Source organism: Leopardus geoffroyi, chromosome C1 (genome assembly GCF_018350155.1).
Source record: "Leopardus geoffroyi isolate Oge1 chromosome C1, O.geoffroyi_Oge1_pat1.0, whole genome shotgun sequence".
Lineage (NCBI taxonomy): Eukaryota > Metazoa > Chordata > Mammalia > Carnivora > Felidae > Leopardus > Leopardus geoffroyi.
In genome coordinates, this window is record NC_059328.1 from 120,390,711 (window position 1) to 120,395,737 (window position 5,027).

The window sequence follows — 5,027 nt, forward strand, 5'->3', positions numbered from 1 at the left end:
CTGGTCACACTTTTAAAAACGCTTGTAAAATAATTGGTCAAAGTTGGGACAGTTTTTCTATCGCAGGATGCCTCTCAGGGGGTTTCCTACGTTAATGTGCATTATGATCCTCTAAGAGCGGAAAGCAACATGCAACATTTCCAAACTTGCTTGAGCCACACAGCCCTTTCGTGGGGTAAACTATATTAGCAATTCAAGGAATTACTCAGTGAAACACACTGTGGGAAGTAGTGATCTAAAGTCTGACAGCACGGTGGTCAGGCACTTTTTACTAGTTAGGGACTTATGGCATTATGACAAGCAATAACCTCCTTTATCTTAATTAATTCCTAGTATACATGACGGAAAGCTGAGGTTGTTGTTTTATTCTAGTCTTTCACCAAGTTTTATTTCTTCCTTCACCAATACCTGCTCGTCTTCTGTATTTGTTCTTTGGAAGCTCATTCATCTTCATTGGCTGTAGATTATTCTCTTTTCTGGCAATTTTAGGTACCAAAACAAAAACAAAAACAAACCCCAAAACTTACACTAACTCCTTATAAATCACTTGAAAGAAGCTTTATTGCTTTTTAACCCCTTTCAAAAATTATCATAAAGCTACCTGGGCTCAGATCCCCATCCTAAGCATCACTGTTGGCACGTGAAATAATGCTTTTCATATCTCAAGTCCAAAATCATGTTATCTATTGTAGACAATTTTAGTGGAACCGACGGCAAAGATCCCTAGAAATGTTAATTCTGCTGCATCTGACATACTGAGAATTTTTGGTATTCAACCCAAGCTTTGCATTTTCTTTGCCATTTTCAAAATGCACAGCCTCACACTCTCTTTCAAAGGCTCTGGTATTATCCAGAAGCAATTACGAAGAAAAACGAAATTACCTTTCGTCATTCTATCTATTCAGGGCCTTGGAAATGCAGACTGACAATGAGCTGACAATTATTTGCAATCCACTTTCAGTTAATTTCACCATAAATTGAGCCTGAGGACTGCTGACAAATAAAATATATTATTCATCTGAAAACATTCTCTTTGGGGCTCCAGATCTCCAATCTATTTCATTAGTGATCACGATCAAACTAAGTTGAGGATTGATTTATGCAATAGTTATCCCACTGCAATAATTAATTAGGAAAATAATAGTTTGGTGGAGCTTTGAAAAGGAGCAGTTTCTAAGGCTCTTTGATAAAATAGAAAACTTTTGAAATAATTATGAGGCAGTGTCCCCAAGGGAGCAGATATGCCTTGCCCTTGCCTATTTCCACAAGTCACTAGACTTGAATCACTGTCAGGGATGAGCTCCTTGAATCTCAATTCAGTTCATCTAACAATTTTTTAGTGTGCCCTGCAGGCCAGGCCCTGTGTGCTGAGTCTGTGAGTGTTACAGAAACGGAGCATCCTCAATGACTGCACGTGGGCGGGTAACCATGTACGGTATGAAGGGTCCTAATCGATACTTATAATAGACATAATAGCAAAGAGCTTTTGCAAGCCTCCAGGGATTAACTCTGCTCCCATCACTGGGGAATGCTGCATGGGAGAAAGTGGCACTGAGACTTGTCCTAGGATAATAGGTACACTTTCAGTTGCATGAGATGAGGGGCTGTGGCTGGAGGGAATACAAGAGCAATACCAGGCAGAGAGAAGAGTATAAACAATTGCAAGGCACTAGGACAGTTGCAGGTGGGATTGAGAAAAAGTAAGAAATCTAGGGTGGTTGTGAGAGGTGAGGAGAGGAAGACACACTGAGATCAGATCGTGACAGGGAAACAAAGGACACAGGCTACTTGTACTAAGTTGGTTTTTAAAATCGGGGGCTGTGGGGTTCAAATGAGACATCTGAGGGCAGTGTCATAGGATGAAGGAGCGCTGGAAGGTACTGTAATCGTGCTGATGAGACACAATAAAGACTTGTGGAAGAAGAAAATAGGAATGCAAGGAGCTTTGGAATCATTTATTCACCCCCTTGGAATCACGGCACGTTGCAGTCAGAGGCTGGAAGGGTCTCATGGGTGCTGAGGTCATGGAAGTTGTGAGCAAGAGAGGGTGAGGAAAATAAACTATGAATTAAGTGCTAAAGTCTTAAAGAGGGTGGGAGTATCTTGGAAGGTGATAGAGGAGGAGGATGTTCCTTCTGTCATTGGTTCATTTGTTCATTCAAAACCCTGTCATTGAAAACCTACTCTACTGGGCACTGGGAACACAGACACCAGTAAGACAATGAAGTCAGCAGCTTTGACAAAGGGGGACTTAATCGTCTTTGGGCAGGAGAAGAATTCAAGGTTAGTTAACAGACCTGGAAAGTGGGAAGCCATGGAATGGAGAAAGATGTGGATGTACAGGCCAAGAAGATTGTGTAAAGACATGGGGGGAAATGCTACTCTAACTCCAGCTTTGTGTCATTTTTCCAGGCAGGAAGACAAGAAAGGAAAAGGGTTAACAGTGTGTATGCTCTGCCTTAACCTCTTGGTAGTATTTTTCCTAGGATAGATCCACTGACATTTGATTTCTCAGAAGTAGATCACCTGTCTACCAATCTGCACGAAAGGCTGGGAAATGTAGAAATCAACTGAGCACATTTTTATACCCAATAGATTCTAGAAAGGGTGCAAGAGAGAATGAACATGGCATAGATGACTCACAAGTACATTTTGCATGTTTAAATGTGTTTTTCTTCTATCCTCCTGGATGATTAAGTCTTGTCAGAGGACAGAATTCTAGGGGAGCAATAATTTTTTCTTTAGAATTTTGGCTGCATCACTCCACTGTGTTCTGGCTTCCCATGTTACTTGAAGGAATCATGCCAGTCTGATCTTCATTTCTTTGTTGTAAGTTGACCTGGCCTTTCTCTGGGTAAGTTCTTGGCATCTTCTCTTTATCTCTAGTGTTCTGAAATGTCACTAAACTGTGCATGAGTACAGATCATTTTTCCATTATTATACATGGCACTTGGAGTGTCTTTTCAATCTGGGCACTTCTTTAATATTTCTTTGAAAATCCTCTCCTGCTGCCTTCTGTTGAGATGTCTGACCTCCTGGGTATTTCCTGGGCTTTGTCTTCCAGTTCTTCTATTGTATTTTTAATTTCAGTTATCACTTTTCTTAAATTTCCAAGAGCTCTAATGATTCTAGTGATTACTAGTTATCTAGTTATAATCTGGAATTGTCTATAATGATAATTATGTAATCATTGTACACAAGGCTGTTAAATGAAATTTGTAAAAATAAATTTGGAGTTTTGGCAGAGGCTTAAAGTCTAGTATGAAACGCAGTCCAAAGGAAGATACCAGACCATTCATATAGGATTTGCTATATTACAATAAAACAAGTCCATTAGCCCACCTCCTGTCTGTATCCCAGATGTGAAAATAATAAATAAATAAATAAATAAATAAATAAATAAATAAGCAAACATACAAATAAGGCTAGAGACTCTTTGGAGTGGGGATTTTCTTTTTTTTGAAGAGTTACATGTGGAGGTGTGAACATTTAAGGTAGGTGTTTCTTTTCACCCCTTAGGCCAAGCAAAGGTCATGAACATATTCAAGATCCCGGAATGACCTGTCATGGATAGAGACCAACGTCTCACCACCCCCCCCCCACCCCCAGCCAGCTTCTGCTGAGCTGCAGAAGCCTGTGGACCTACTCTATGTTGCAACCTGAACAAAGGGTGGGGAAAACAGTGTCCTTGAGAGAATTAGACCCATACCCTTGGGGAGCCAGGTGGGTGGGGGCAGGGAGATTAGTGCCTTCTACTCACCTGAGGCTGCCTGGAGATGTCTGTATAGAACAAAGAAGGGACCAGAGTGGGAATGACCTAAACTTCCATAATTAGATTAGACAGAGATTCATGAGTTTTCCCCAGAACTAAGTAAGAAATCAGCAAAGAAAGGCTGACCTTGAAAAGATCCCACCCAAGAGTTCTACACCAATAGAATGAGCTTGTACTGGGGGGATGTGGAAGGAGAATTAAGGGAACATCATGAGATGCCAGGTACATGGTGGTTCACCCAGTGACGTGTGGGAAGAACAGAGCAAGGCCAAAGGCCCCCCAAGGCAGTGGGCAAAAAATCTCATAAGAGCACCCCCTGATAAAGGGTCAGTTTTGGGGCACCTGCCACACAGAGGCATCAATGCCAAGTACAAACAGCCCAGTCAAATACAATTTTCCTTGTCTCTCCTAATGGGAGGGACAGAGGCATCAGTTAGTAACTGGGGGAAGAACAGGGGTGAAAGATAAAAGTATAGACCATGAACCTCTACTTACATTTTGCAGAATTCAAGGTCAGATCCAAGCTAGGAAAGGGGAGAAGACGTCAATTACATGAAAGATTGAAGATTAGATTTGGCGGGACTCTTTAATAAAATCTCCTAAAATAGGAGACTCTTTTAATCTACAAAAGTATCCATAAGAGGCTTAGAATCTGCACAAGATATCATCCAGGTGTGGGTGAAAGGAAATCTAGCAGAACAACTTTAAAAAAGATGAATGGGAAGAAAACCAGGTTGTTCCCTGCTTGCACCTTATCAAGTATAACCCATTTAATAAACTGATTACAATAGCATTTTCGTCTCCCTTTCTATTCTCTTGGTCCTTGTAGAATCGTAATTTTGCCATCATTTTATTTTGGTTTCAAAAGAAAGAAAGATGAGCACGTGTGTTCAGTCTCTTTTTTAACCACAAGTCAATACAACATACGTTTTTTGCACCAAGAGCTCCTTTTCCAGGAAAGACTAAGGACCTACTGATATCCAAAGTGAGAAGTCAACAAATAGCAGGACGATCTCAAATTTTCACTTAAATATTGAGTATATTCCACTTTATGTAAGTTAATTAAAAAAAATTATAACTTGTGGCTGCCATTTGAACTCCTTTCTCTGAAAGGATAATCATTGCCTGTCACATCTGCCACCTGGTGGCCACTCTGATAAACACATTATGCTAATATCACCACACTACACCTTTTCATTCGTTCACCCATCCATCCATCATCCGTCCATCCATGCATCCATGCATCCATCCACTC

At 40.7% G+C, this 5,027-nt stretch overlaps 1 long non-coding RNA gene across 1 annotated transcript; it reads left to right on the forward strand.

Annotated features, from left to right (window-relative positions):
• The first annotated feature begins 2,768 nt into the window (after positions 1-2,768).
• Positions 2,769-4,562, forward strand: LOC123598824. Its single transcript, XR_006712811.1, has 3 exons — positions 2,769-2,854; positions 3,520-3,670; positions 4,277-4,562. It is a non-coding gene; the product is annotated as an uncharacterized LOC123598824 (long non-coding RNA).
• The last annotated feature ends 465 nt before the right edge of the window (positions 4,563-5,027 follow it).